Raw genomic sequence first — 15,594 nt, forward strand, 5'->3', positions numbered from 1 at the left:
GGGAGCTCTGGGCTCTTTCTCTTCTTGTAAAGGCACTAATCCCATCATGCGGGCTCTACCATCATGACCTCATCTAAACCAAATTACCTCCCAAAGGCCCCACTTCCTAATACCACTCCTTTGGGGGTTAAGGTTTCAAAATATAAATTTTGAGGGGACACAAACGTGCAATCCATAACAAGGTATTATTAGGCAAAGAAGATGGGGAAAGTAGGTTCTAGAAAGAGGGAGTGGTACACGCATGCACAGCACAGAGGCAAGAGGAAGCAAGGAGTTGTGGGGGCCATGCACAAATGTGAGTAGAGAATGTGGAGACGTTTGAGACTGAAGAAGGAGACTGAGAAACTTGGCGTTTATAATCAGATTGTGATTTAAAAAAAATCACTGTAGACACAATAGAAAGACTTGGTGGGGCAAGCCTGGAAGCAGGGAGATCAGTGAGGAGAATGCCGGAGGGGCTCGTCCTGGGCTGGAGAGAAGGAATGTATCTGAGAGAATCTGAGCAAGTATAACTTAAGGATCTCCTGACTGACAGGATGAGGACCAGGGTGCATGAGAGCTAGATGTGTCAGACGACCCCTGGGCTGCGTGTGGGGATTCAGTGGATGTTAGCATCACTCTCTAAGAATGTGGATCCAGCAGGAGTAAGAGGTTGCAGGGGAAAGAAATGATGCTTCCATTGTCGTCATGTTGAACTGGGTTCTGGAGCCCAACCAGTTTAAGAAGCCCCTAGGGCAGAGGGATTTACAGGGCTGGATTTCAGAGACATGAATTTTGGAATTCACATCACACAGTCAGAGTTTGGAGTGTCAACCTGGCTGGCCCTGTCCAGAGTCTTGGATTCAATCAGCTGGAGAAAATGGGGAATCTGATAAATCATCGTTTAGATAAAAGTGCGATTTTCAGGCCCTTATTTACAGTGGCTTTAGTGTGCTACACTTCCAGGGAAATATATGTTCTTGTCACCCAACTTCAAGGGAAGTAAATGAGCTTGAATCACATGAGTAGGTTTAAATGCCAGCCTGAAATTTAGTAAGCTACTTGGCACCTTCTTCGTCCTCGTCTTCTTCTTCTTCATTAAAAGTGTGCCATTTTTCCTGTCTTTGGGTATAGATTAAAATAAGGCTGGTTGTGAGTGAAAAAAGACAGTCAGGGAAAGAAGAAGCTCGTGAAGAATCTCAAGTGATGAGGTCAAGTAGATCCTTTAGTGAGCTTTGCCGAATAACACTTCCTGCTGGAGACCTGGAAAAAGCCATCCGATGGTGAACTTGGATCCCCACCTACACCCTGGCTAGCCTTGACCTATAGGGATCACCAAGATTTTCGGCACTACACCTGCTGCATGACAGCCTGGTCTGCAAGCTACTTTGGGGCTAGGTCCTTGTCTCGCTCGTATTCCCAGGGCTGAGTTCTGTGCCCGGTGTATAGCACACCCTCAAAGAGGCATGGGCTGAATGAATAAATAAACGAACACAGAGCAGAGCCACAATAACTGAACTAGACACCATCATACAGTGATTAGGAGTCCTAATCCTCACCTTAGTTTCCTTTTCTATAAATTGAGGGTAGTAATAATAGTTACCTTACAGAGCTGCTGTGAGCATTAAATGAGATCGTACGTAATGTGCTTGGTGCAGCTCTTGGCATATGGTAATGGTTCAATAATTCAAGCTGCTGCTATTATTATTGTTGTTGTTATTTTTACTGTTATTGTCTATTCCTCGTAGGTCACCACAATATGTTGGTTGATCGAAAGAATGAGTTCTCCACACTTGAGCATCTTCATTTGTAAGACGGATAATGTCATTGCTGGCTTGCTTCCCTTGTGGGCTGTTCCCACGATTATAAAATGTTAGATCAAGGGATGCTGATGTTGGGTCTCATTGTCTTACTCTCGAGAGAACTGCGATTCAGAGAGGGCAAGTTAACTCAGGGTGAGTGGCAGAGCCAAGTGAGATATGAATGTGAGAATATTCTGGAAAGTTAAAATTGCTAAGCAAAATGTAATAGTGACTATAACACAATACTAATACAGTTTTGTGGAGCTGAAAGTGCACTGGCTTTGGAGTCACGCAGGCCTCATTCCAAGTCCTAGTTTGTCCTGTGCTGGGGGCATGAGCTCAGGCTCTCTGGTTCTCCTGTGAGAACAGGAGTGTGAGGCTGAGTCCCAAGGTTGCTGTGAAGATGAAAGAGAGAAGGGAGGTATGTGAAGCCCTCGGTACAGCCTCTCACAGCACGGGTGTTCAATCCATGACAGTGGTTGTTTCATGACGTAGCTAACAAGAGGTCAAACCAGGATAAAAACATCGGTCTGCTGGCAGCAATTTTAAGTTTCTCCTGCATTTTAGAAGGAATGTGTGCTGCCTGGAGAGCCCAGGGTACCTTTTAACACGCGGGAGGTCAGCGTCAGGGCTGTGGGCTGCGAGGCAGGGATGCTGCGGCACAGCAATAGCCATCTGTCCCAGCAGAGGGCGTCCACATAAAGTCTTCTTGGAGCTAAGAGGCGCCAGACCAAAGCCACCGTGCAGGCAGGGCCCTCGGAGCATTTGTCCTGGCTCTCTCCATACCCTCCACATCTGACCCATCCCAGCTCTGCTCCCTAGTCAGTTCTGGGTGCCCAAGAAGGGCCAGTTGTTAGCTGAAGTTGCAGCGGTGTGGCCCAGCACTGATAGTGGACTCCAGCCACTCCCAGCTGGACACTTCAAATCCCGGCGCTGACACTTCACTTCATTGTGTGATACCGGGTGAGTTACTTAATGTCTCTGGGCCTCAGTTTCCTCATCTGTAATGTGGGCTCAACAGTAGAACCTAACTCACAGGCTGAGATATGTAAAACACATGTGACACAGGAAGCAATGTGTAAGTGCTCAGTATTATTATTATTGCTGTGGTGGGAGGTTGCTAGAACAGCATTTCTGGCCCTGGGATCTTTAAGGAACCTTTCAGCCCTGACGTTCTGTGATGACAAGGCCTGACACCTCTTCCTCTACCTGTATGTTAATGGTGGGCATCAGTGGGTCACAAAAATCCTCAGTGCCCAAGGCCATTGGCTGGTAAGTGATAAGCCAGGGCTGGCCCCAAGGTCTGTTTTTTTGAAATTCAATCACTTATGACATCTTCTCTTTGTGCAACCCAGAGCCAGAAGGCTGTCACCCAGTGGCTGTCTCTGTGGACAGAGCATGGAGGGAACAGTGCCCTCTCTGGTCCTCGCCCTGCAGGTCTTGAGCCTGTAGTTGGCAAGAGCAGCAGAGGTGGCCACGCAGGGAGGCCAGACCCCATCCACCAAACTTCCTAGTTTGTAAACATCGGCCCATTTGCCAACTCTCCCACTGTGGAACAGAGCCCTCATGCCGGCATCTTAAGCAGGAGGTGGCTGGAGGGTTGGGATGGATGGCTCCTGGGCTGGGAACCTCAGGGTTCAATAAGCATTTGTTGGATCTGGGGCTGGGCTGGTGGCATGGTCTCCCAGCAGTGCATCTGGCTGTGGAGGGCTGTGATCCTGCTCCCCCTGGGAGGGGCCTGGCAAGCTGACAGGAGATCTGTGCTATGTGCCAGGCACTCCACGCCTCTCTCCTGGAGGGACACCGAGGCATCTTCTTCTCGGCCTCCCTATTTTCACAGGCTCCGTCAGGATCCTGGCGCCTCTGCTAACACCTTCTGACTGACAGCTCACTGTACCATTTCTTAACCTCTCCTCCAGGGTTCGCGATTTTGAGGGATGAAGTTTGCTTTTCGAGTTTCTCTGTTTCCCTCAGGAAAGGTCCTGCATGCTCAGTGGAGGGCCCTTGTGTCACGCATCATGGGGAGGTCCTGGTTAGGGGTTCACTGCCCTCACCTTTCTGGTGAACCAGAGGCCCCAGATCAAAGGAGAAGTGCCCAGGAGAGGGCCCCAGAATTAGCATCTATCTGCGGCGGGATCCATGCTGCAGGACAGGAGCCACTGGGCTGCAGGCAGGAACGCAGAGGCATAGGCACCAGGAGGCATTTAATAAGCAGTGTGACAAGAAATACAAGAACTATTAATAAGGTTCTTTGCCGATTTGATTCTAGCCCCATTAAACTTTTCTTTACCTTATTTCACACTCTATTTCCGAAGCGCCCTCTCCTTCTCCCGGCACCTTTAATGGCTCTGGCAAACCTGGGCCCTAATGAAGTCTGGCAGCATAAATTTAGGGCAGTGTCTCGCTGAAGTGAACAGAAGCTCCCATCTACAGGAGAATCCTCTGCGTGGCTGGAGACATAAATCTGGCCTCCAGACTCTCCAACTGACTCGGCAGGCAGACGCGGGAGGCCAGGAGTGCCGCGGGCTTGCGACGGCGTGAGTGATGGCACCTCAGGAGTGCCCAGGCCACTTGAGTTGGGGGACAGCCTGTACTGAGTGCAGAGTCATGCATTTATGGACTCATTCACTCATTCCGCAGCGTTCCCTGGTGCGATCTCTACTGCGTGTCAGGTGAGATTTAGACAGTGGTAGTGTCACAACCCTCTGAGGCGGGCGTTCCCTTCATTTTACAGATGAAGAAGCTGAATGAGGTTCATTGGGTTTCAGTGGCTTGCCTGAGCTCACATAGCTAATACCTGGGCAGCCAGTGAAGGAGTAAGAAGAAACTGGTTCCTTTCCTCTCTAAGGCCTTCTTTAGTTTCTTGGTCAACCTCCCCCTCGTGCATCATTAGTTCAGTGGATTGTCTTTAGCTAGTAGGAGAGGCACGCTCTCCCCTGGAACACTTTCTTGTCTGTCCTCAGGCATTTCTGGCTCTGTGTGCGGGGCTGCACACCTGTCTCACCTGTGATCATCTTCCAGCACAGGGTTGAATCCAGGCTGAGTCCCCCTCAGTTCATGGCAGAGCCATACAGCTGGGACCTGGGCCTCTAGAGTCCCCGTCTGTGGCTCAGTATGTGAGACATGAGAAACCTGGGGCCCAACCAACTTGCTTTCAAACTGGCTGGGCTTAGTCGGGCCTGAGGATGGGGGAGTTCAGGCCTAGGAGGGCAGAGGGGGAAGGGGGCTAGGAGAGCAAAATGAGGCCCATGCTGGTAGAGGTGGGTGGAGGAGAAAGTAAGCTCAGGACTCCCCACATACATCTCCAGAGCTACCCAGAGCGCTCTTGGCTCTAAGGAAATTGCGTTCCTCAGCCTGACCTCTGCTCGGGCTTGCACTAACTTGGGACACTCCTGACACTGAGCATCAGTTCAGGGCTGGGATTTTATTCGCCTGCTCCTCTTATGTCTTTGTTACCCATTCTTCTCTCACCTTTCAATTTTCTCTTAGGTTCCCTTCCCCTTTCCTTCAAAGTGGTGTGGCTATTTGAGGCAAATCTTGGTCTTTTTGATGCTAATAATGATATTAATGCTGGTGTTTGTGCAGTTGTTGGTAGTGGTGGTGGAGGGGGTGGCAGCGTTTCTGGTGTTGGTGTTGGTGCAGGTGGTGGTGGTGGTATTACTATGGGTGGTCTGTGTGTGGGTTTGGGGTTCCTGGTGATGGTAGAGGTAATAGTGATGATGGTGTCATTAGTGGTGATTGTGATAGTGTTGGTGGTAATGATGGAGGCGACATTGCTGTTGGTGGTTGTGGTGGTGGGGATGGTTAGGATGGTGGTGGTGGTGATGGTGGCATTGTTGTCGGTGATCATGATAGTGTTGGTGGCGGTGGTGGTAATGATGGAGGTGGTATTGCTGTTGGTGGTTGTGGTGGTGGGGATGGTTAGGATGGTGGTGGTGGTTGTAGTGATGGGTGCTGGGCCTCTGAAACAGGAGAGTACAGTAGGAAGAATAGGAGCTCCTGAGTCAGATAGTCCTGTGTTCCAATACTGGCTCCAGTGAATTACTTAGTGTCTCTGAACCTGTTTTTCCATCTGTAAAGTGCAGATAATACTTACCTCACATGACGTCATGAGGATGAGGGATACTGTGTGTGTCTCACTCACTTCCCCCCAAAGTCCCAGGGCTCCTTCTCCTCCTTCCAGGTGTGGGAGCCTGGGCAGTGTCAGTGTCTTCCAGGTGAGAGGCGACATCATCAGTGAGAGGAGGCCCTGTGCCCTTTGACCAAGGGGTTTGGCAGTCATATCCTAGTGTGACCTTGGCTACTCTCATTCCAACAAGAGACCATCTCAGGATGTGAATACATTGGGACCAATGTCCAGCTTTTCCACCACCCACGCTCCCCCACAGAGAATGATGCAATGGCCTGTCCAGCCCAGATATCAACTGGGGTCTCTCTACCTTGACATAATAAGATTGTCTCAGTCCCTCAACTCCATGACCCGGGGTGACTCTCCAGGACATCTGTGATTTCTCCCGGTCTTCCTTTCTCCTGGGCCCCTCTGACTTGGGCTCCTGGTTCTTATATGCCACCTCTGCATGGCACTGCCACAGCCAGATAAGAAAAGTTGCCCCTCTCTGAGTTCCACAGAGATTCACTGCCACAGTAGCGTTTGGGAGCAAAGCAGATCTCATGGAATGCTCACACAGAGGAGGCAGGAGGGAGCTTTCATCACAGCCCTCAGCGAATTATCTAAACATCCTTACTGGTCATTTCTATTCTTCAACACCCTTTGCTGCCCCAGATCATCTCTAATCATGAAAGCTTTTCCCTTTGGCAAATTGCCCTGCAGAATCTGGCCTTACACTCTTCTCTCCATCTCTTGCCCTTTCCATCCAGCCTACAGATCCTCCCTCTATCCTGCGGAGCTACCAGCTCCCTGGCTTCCTCCATCCTTAACTCATCAGGGCCTGTCCATCAAGACTCATCACGGCTCTGTAAAATGCAGCCAGGGTTATAAATAACAGAAGCTATTTCTACACGTTGATTTTTCTAGACTGGGAGTTGACTGAGACCTCTCTCCCAAAGAACAAGAATTCTGTCCAGCCCTGGTTTGTTTCAGTCCCTCTCTCCCAGGTCCTGCCACCGTTCCAGGTCTCACTGTACCAGCTAGTTCCTAGGACCACCTTTGCCAGGCCCACCACCACCTGCACCAACACCGACACGAGAACAAACCTCTGGAAGAGTTTTGTTCTCAGGGAGAGAGGCAGAAGCTGGTCTGGGTATGTCCTGGGATAAAGGCCGCTAGTAACAAGGGCCTAGGCTGATGGGTCGGGCCCAGAATGCCTTCCACCAGACACCCCTCTTGGCTGCTCAGTCTCAGTGCCATGGCCCTTTCCCAGCTCCTTCAGGAGACACACATGAGAGGGGCTTACACTGCTCCTCCCAAGAGCCTGTGCACCAGAGGAGGGCATCTCGGTGTGCACAGAAGTGCATCCATCCTCTCCTTTATTCCCTGCTGAATCAGCCCTACAGGCTGGCTGTTTCTGGAGCCAAGACAGCTGCCAGCGCTCATTTATTTTGCCTCCATAGAGACCCCAGACATCCCTCCCTGCATCTTCCAAACCTGGTGGGGCCTCTTTGCAGAAGATGTCATGATGACAGTGGCAATGATGATGCCCACTATTTAATTATCACCTGCTTTGTTCTAGCATTTTATTTCATTTAATCCTCACAGCAATTTTGCAAGAGAAGCCCTAGTAGCAGCACTTTACAGGTGGGGAAACTGAGGCCCAGAGAGGTACAGGGACTTGTCTTCATCTCTGAGTTAATAAGTGGTACAGGCAGGCATCCAAACCAGCTTTCTCTGAGTCTGGAGCCCTGCTGGCTCTTCACTCCCACAGAGTGCGGCAGCCTCAGCTCTGCACGTGGGCTCTGCCAAGTTCACGGCCAGGGGATCAGGACTGCTCAAAGCAATCTGAGTTTTACTGCCCCTTAGGATTTCCTGGATTCAAAACAAAGTTAAAACAACACATGGAACATTTTGCTTCTTTCTAACCTATGAAACCCGACCTGGAAGTATTGGGGGTTTTGTCTGGGAGTTTAAGAAAGGGAACCACATTTATCCAGAGCCCATGATGTGCTGGCACTTTTCGCCCACCATGACATGTTAGCCTCACGTCGGGCCTACGGGGTCAGTCTCGTCCCTGTCTTACCAGTGAGCACACCGAGGTTCGGGAAGGGTGATGAGTGTTAGAGCAGGCCTTCCAGTCAGGGCCTGTGATTCCATGCCACCCACCCGCGTGCTTCATCCCCATGTGTGCTGCTCCAGACAGGGAGGCCCACGGTCCCTCCAGCCTTGTAAAGCAGAAGGCAGAACTTGCGCCACTCAGAGGCGGTGAGGGTGCCTGTGCAGGGTTTCCTGTGAGCGGAGCTCAGCAGTGCAGCCACTGCTGCTGTCAGGAAGGAGAGCACCTGCTCAGAGAATCAGGGCGTTTGCTCAAGGTCACCCAGCAGGGCTCAGTCTCCAAGCCCAATGTCCTTTCCTCCGTCTGTTTTCCTTTCTCTGGGGTTTTCCTTTGTCTCTCAGTCTCCTGGCAAACAGGCAAATGACAAAGACCCTGCCTGACATCTGTGGCTTCTCACATGGGGGCTCAGGACCGGTTCAGTCACCAGGTGGGCTAGCTGCCCTTGTCCTGCTCCCTGCCCCGACTCCCCCTCCCCTGGTCCAGCCACCTGCTCACAAGGTGGAGCCAGGCAGGAAACAAGGCTGCCTCTGTGTACAGAGTGCCACTGCCCATGGACGGGAGTGGGGAGCTACCATCTCTGCACCGCGTGCTTAGAAAACGCCACTTGTTCCAATGATCTGCTGTCGCAATAGAAACTGCCCCCGCTTAGTGGCTTAAAGCAGCATTCATTTTACTATGCTCCTGATCTGAGGGTCAGGAATGTGGACAGGGCTCGGCAGGGCGATTCTTCAGTTCCATGTGCAATGACTGGTGGCAGTCAGCTGGCGGCTGAAGGTTCCAAGAAGGTTTCACTTACGTGTCTGGTGCCCTGGGGGTAGTGTAGGGTATGGGGTGGTGGGCTGGCTGGGCTTAGCTGGGCCCCTCCTCCTCTCTGTGGAATTTCAGGGCCTGTCCATGTGGTCCCCTGTCTAGGTAGCAAGATTTCTTACATGGCAACTCAGGGGTCCAAAAGTGAGTGTTCCAAGAGATGAGATGTTGAGCTTGCCAGTCTCAAATCCTGGTCACTTTTGACGTATTCTATTGAGGAAAACAGAGAACCCATCCAATTCATGGGGAGCAAACAACACCACATCTCTTGACAGAAGGAGTGTCAAAGGATTTGGGGCTACCTTATCCACCACAACACTGAAAAAATATGTTAGACACTCACATCCCTCTCAGGGTCTTGCTTCTCCTGTGTACACCCTCCACCTCACACCGGCTCATGACAGAAGCCACTCTTCACTTTGTACCTGGTGAGAGGGAAGTTTCTTTATTAAGAGTCTGAGGAATAAGATAATCAAACCTGCTTTCTCATGTGAACCCACAGCTCAGAAATCTGTTTTCAGTTATTGGGAGATGGGGAGCATGGATGAATAACTTAAATTTCTCATTATGTTATTAGGAAGTTGTACTTGATATTTTGGATTCAATTGCAAAAAATTAAGGATGATTTGATTTCAACCAAATCAACATAACAGATGTTTGGCAGTTTTGGTCCTCTGATATTTCCAGTCACTTCTTAATAATCTCTTTTGAGTCAGTCACTCCTGGATGTATCCAAGTCTTCTGAGATTTCTATTACTTTATTGCCATTCTACCTTTTTTTGCTACTTTCATAAGCAAAACCTGAAATGTTTCATTCTATTCCAAACCATCTCATCAGAATCATCTCATTCCACCCATGCTTTTCCAGCCAGCCCAGTTCAATACATCCCTCCTTCCACACCATCCATCTCAAACTTGTAATCTCGTCTATTCCATCCCACATCAGTCCATTCTTAGACGCATTACAAACTACCCAACCCATCATGCTACGCATTGGATCCAGTTCATCACTTCGAATGCCCCGACTGAGGATCTGCCAGGAAGTGATCACCTCAGGAGATGCAGGAGAAGCCCACCATGTCCCCTCAAGGGAGAGCAGCCACCCTGAGGGGAACAGCCCACCTCGCCACCGGGCACTGTAGCCCCTGGAGCTAATCGTGGGGCTCAGGCTGTGTGAGTGTGTGCGGCTAGGAGAGGCCAGAGCCACTGGGGTGTCCTCAGATGCACAGGACAAGAATTAACATATTTTATTATTCCTTTGCTCACTATTTCTGCATTTTAAAAATGACTTTAATCTTTTATTATGGAAAAATTCAAACAGACCAAGAATAGAGAGAATAGTAATCCTTATGTACTATTACATGTGACCAATCTCATTTCATCCATTCTTTCACCGAGTATTTTAATATAACTCTGTGTGTCACATTATTTCAGCAATAATTGATTCCATATGTATTTGTAGCCTATATTTCAAGCATGGTCACAATACCAAGAGGAACCTATCAAAATAAATGTTTATTCTTTTTTTTTCCCCCCAAAGCCCCAGTAGATAGTTGTATGTCATAGCTGCACATCCTTCTAGTTGCTGTATGTGGGACGCGGCCTCAGCATGGCCAGAGAAGAGGTGTGTCAGTGGGCGCCCAGGATCCGAACCCGGGCCGCCAGCAGTGGAGCGCACGCACTTAACCGCTAAGCCACGGGGCCGGCCCTAAATGTTTATTCTTTAATGTCAGAGTGTGTTCAGATTTCCCTGATTGATTCAAAAATGATTTTTTTATCTCTGACTAGTTTGAATCAGAATCCAAACAAGGTCCACCTGTTGCATTTGGTTGATTTATCTCTTATGTCTCTTTTAATCTCCCCTGCCCCTTCTCATGCCCCTCACTTTTTTTTTGTTTAAGAAGCCTGATCATTTGTCCTATAGGATTTCTGTCCTCAGGATTTGGCTCATTGCTTCATCCTGTTGTTCTCTGAGATGTTACTCTATCTCCCATATTTCTTGAAAACTTGCAGTCAGATCGAGGGGCTTAGCTAGGCTCAGATTCGCTCTCTTCTCACGGTGGTGACAGGGTGCTGGGGACTTCCTATTGCACCACATCAGGGGCCACAGGGCGTCCGGTTCTTCTGCCTTTCCTGGTGGGAGGATCCGTGTTATCAGTCTGATCCATCTTTTTTTTTTTTTTTTTGGTGAGGAAGATTTGCCCTGAGGTAACATCTGTGCCCATCTTCCTCTATTTTGTATGTGGGATGCCTCCACAGCGTGGCTTGATGAGCCATGTGAGGGTCCGTGCCTGGGATCTGAACCTGTGAACCCTGGGCTTCCAAAGCAGAGCGTGTGAACTTAACCACTATGCCACCAGGCCAGCCCTGATCCATCTTTTAGAATGTTCCTTATCAATTCTTCACCTAATGATTTCACACTTGTCCATAGTCATTTCCTGGATCCATTATTTCATTTTCTTGTTAGTGCCATCAAGTCAATTCCCACTCTCTTAGCAGAGCGGAACCCTGCCCAGTCTTTTGTGCCATCATCTCACCTTCTGGCGCTATATCAGACAATACTCCCCTGGTATCCACAGGGTTTTCATGGCCAATTTTTTCAGAAGTGCGTGGCCAGGTCCTTCTTCCTAGTCTGTCTTAGTCTGGAAGCTCTGCTAAAACCTGTCCACCATGGGTGACCCTGCTGGTATTTGAAATACCGGTGGCAGAGCTTTCAGCATCACAGCAACATGCAGCCACCACAGTATACAACCCAAAGACCGGTGGTGTGGATCCCTGACCAGGAAATGAACCCAGGCTGCGGCAGTGAGAGCACCGGATCTTAACCACTAGATCACCAATTATTTCATTAGGAATTGCAAAATTGTGCCTTTAAAATTCTCTCAATCCCTTTGCATTTACTAGCTGGAGTTCTTTAATAAAGAGAGATTTCCCTTATGAAATTAGTTATTCTAAAATACAGTTTGTGCAGGAAGGGCAAAGAAATGCTTGATTCTTGCCCTTTATCAATTTTTAGAAAAATGAGTTGATTCCCTAGCAACCTCCTACAGGGACAAATGAGGTGGGGTTTTTATATAAATATTATTATAAACTCAGATTTTCAAATACTAATCAACACTAAAATTTATTAATTATTAAGGGGAGGATAAAGAAATAGTAGGCACAGGGGTTGGCCCCGTAGCTTAGCAGTTGGTTAAGTGCGCGCGCTCCGCTACTGGTGGCCAGGGTTCGGATCCCGGGCGCGCACCGACGCACCGCTTCTCTGGCCATGCTGAGACCACGTCCCACATACAGCAACTAGAAGGATGTGCAACTATGACATGCAACTATCTACTGGGGCTTTGGGGAAAAAAAAAGGAGGAGGATTGGCAATAGATGTTAGCTCAGAGCCAGTCTTCCTCAGCAAAAAGAAGAGGATTAGCACAGATGTTAGCTCAGGGCTGATCTTCCTCATGAAAAAAAGAAAAGAAATAGTAGGCACAGACACAGTGTTGTATCATTGGTCTCTTCCAGGGATCTGAACTATCAAATGCAGCTTCAAAAATGAAGTCCTTTTTGGGGCTGGCTGGGTGGTGTAGTGGTTAAGTTCGCACGTTCCACTTTGGCAGCCTGGAGTTCCTGGTTCGGATCCCGGGCACAGACCTACTTGCTGCTCATCAGGCCATGCTGAGGCGGCGTCCCACATAGAAGAGCTACAACTCCACAACTATGACACACAACTGTGTATTGGGGCTTTGGGGAGAGAAAAAGAGGGGAAGATAGTCAACAGATGTTAGCGTGGGCCAATCTTCCAAAAAAACAAAAAAAAAATGAAGTCCCTTTTTCTGAACTGGGACACATTTCAGAGTAACAGAGGAGAGCCAATGAGGTGTGCAGTACAAGTTAGTACAAAGAAAGCCGCTTAGATTTCGGGCTTCTTAGTGTTTATACTTCATTATTCACTTAGGTTGAGAACCTATATGACTATATCTCATTCTTCAGCCAGCTCTATGTCGTAAATCCATAATCCCAGGTTTACTTATAATAAGCAACCCAGACAGACTAAATATATCCTGCTAAAAACATTCTTATATAAGGACTTCCTTACATCTCTGCTAGGAGGTCCCACCAAAGTGTGTACAAGGAGGTCTAGACAGACTCCGTGGGCCCCTGGTGCTCCCGCAGAGGGAGCAGGCTGGGGAGCTGCTGTCCACACTGTCCCTCCCTCAACGGCACGGGGAAGTTACTCATCAGATTCTCCGGGTTCAAATTCAAGCTCCCCTGCTTGTTAGCAGTGTGACTTGGGGCAAGTTGCACAACCCCTGAGAGCCTTCATGACTCGTCTGTGGAGTGGGATTGAAATCTAGTTCACAGAGTTGACGAGGAGTAAATGAGACAATCTTGTGAGATCATTTATCATGGTGCCTTCAACAGACGCATAAAACACACGGGGACCAGCCAGGAAGATGCACACTTGGTAACATGTAGCCACATAGGCTCAGGGACACACACAGTAATGTTACAGACACAACAGAATGTTAGTTCCATCTGTTGTTTTTTCATGGAGGTACTCCACCCCCGGAATAGTGCGTGGGACATAGCAGACATTCCGCAAACGTTTCTTGCTTGTATGAAAGAGTAAATGAATGAATGAACGAATGAATACACATAGCTTAGGTACCATGGCTTCATCCCGTTTTTCCGTATTCCTTCCCAGGAATATCTACCATTCTCATACATATTTTTACACTTTGCTATATATGTATGCAGTCAAACTTTTTCTTTTTTTATTATGGTAAATATGCATAACATTAAATTTACCATTTTAACCGCTTTAAAGTGTACAATTCAGTGACATTTAGGACATTCACAATGTTGTGAAACCATCACCACTGTTTAGTTCTAGAACTTTTTCATCGTCCTGAGTGGAAACCCCATGCTCACTAAGCAGTCGCTCCCCATCCCTCTTCCCACCAGCCTCCGGCAACCACCGATCTGCTTTCTCCGTCTGTGAGTTGCCTGTTCTGACATTTCATGTAAATAGAACCACACAGTATGTGGCCTTTCATGTCTGATTTTTCTTTTCTGTTTTTTTTTTTGTGAGGAAGATCAGCCCTGAGCTAACATCCATGCTAATCCTCCTCTTTTTGCTGAGGAAGACCAGCTCTGAGCTAACATCTATTGCCAATCCTGCTCCTTTTTTTCTACCCAAAGCCCCAGTAGATGGTTGCATGTCATAGTTGCACATCCTTCTAGTTGCTGTATGCGGGACGAGGCCTCAGCATGGCCGGAGAAGCGGTGCGTCGGTGCGCGCCCGGGATCCGAACCCCGGCCGCCAGTAGCGGAGCGCGTGCACTTAACCGCTAAGCCAGGGGGCCAGCCCTGATTTTTCTTTTTTTAAATAAACTTTTCATTTTGAAATAGTTTTAGATTTACAGAAAAGTTGTGAAGATAGTACCGAGACGTTCTCATAAACCCCGCATTCAGTTATGGATGTTTTTAAATGCATAGATTTTGTGTATTTAGTGTGTTTTAGTTCATTACAGAATTTATCCTTTCGAGTCTCTAATTGCCCATCTCTGGCTCTGGCAGCCCCTCAAGCTGGCTTTGTGTCCTTTTTGATTGGCATATTTATGAACTTATAAGAAACAAATCTTTTTAGGTTAGTGCCTGGAAGCAGAAAATATGCCTGTGTGGTTTGGGTGGGAAGGAGAGCTGAGGGGAGGGAGGTAAAGGCCTTAGAGTAGTAAGAAAAAAGGAAGATGCTAATTCAATTTCTAGGGAAAACGGCATTTTGTACAATATGCTCTAGAGTTTTGATCTCTGCCAGCATGGCTCCTGCTGGGCCGGGGATTCTGTCTTTATTAACAGACCCAGGCTGGCCTCCTCCCCACCCGGTTGTAGGGAGCCAGGCCCCACTGGGCTGTTATGCCCATGATAATTAAGCGGCCCACTGCCGCCTTCCCCAGAGCTCATCAGCCTCAGGCCTTGCGGATGATGAGAAGGGCTGCAGGGTGCCAGGATTCCTCTGCTCTGCTGGGAAGAGCTGCGGCAGCCCCCGCATCCAGCATCCAGGAAAGGCCTGAGGGAAGTCGGCAGACCTCAGCTTGCCTGCCCAGCGAGCGTTGCCCTGCCTCCTGTGCGGGGTGAAGGCGGGCAGAGGAGGACGGTGCTGACCGCGAGGAGGTGCTGCCCAGGGGCGGGCTGTGTGTTACAATGTGCAGTGCCTTTCTCCTCTGATCCTCTCAATAACAACTCGTAAGTGTTCTGTATGGCCAGAGGTAGGCGCTGTGGGGTGACAGGTAGGCGTGGCGCAGTCCTTGTCCTCAAGGAGTTTGCAAGGAAAAGCTTGAGCGGCACTACCAGGCCGTCTGTGGGTGGTTGATTGAAGGACAAGAGCGGACATCCCGCCGGAGGGCTGGGTGGTGCGGTGGGAGCAGGGGCAGCGCCTGCAGAGGGAGGCAGAGAGGAAGGCAGCGGCACTGCAGTGATCAGCATCCCAGACTCTGTCAGGTCGTGGTGTGCACCCACGCGGGGCTGGCAGGCGAATTCCTCTGGGCCACCGGTGCGCACATGGTCCCTGATCTCTGCCCAGAACAGTCAGCAAATGTGCCAGCGGAGACTCGTGCTGACAGAAGCCGTGGGTTAGAGAGGGAAGTGCCTTGATGCCTCAGGGATGGGGGACGGAGCAGGGAGTGTAACAGTCAGCACAGGCTCTGGGGCATGACGGACCTAGTGCGTGACCCGGGGCAGCTCTCCGTGCCCTGGCCGTCAGGTGGAAACTGTCATGTTCTCTCTCC

Source organism: Diceros bicornis, chromosome 10 (genome assembly GCF_020826845.1).
Source record: "Diceros bicornis minor isolate mBicDic1 chromosome 10, mDicBic1.mat.cur, whole genome shotgun sequence".
NCBI lineage: Eukaryota > Metazoa > Chordata > Mammalia > Perissodactyla > Rhinocerotidae > Diceros > Diceros bicornis.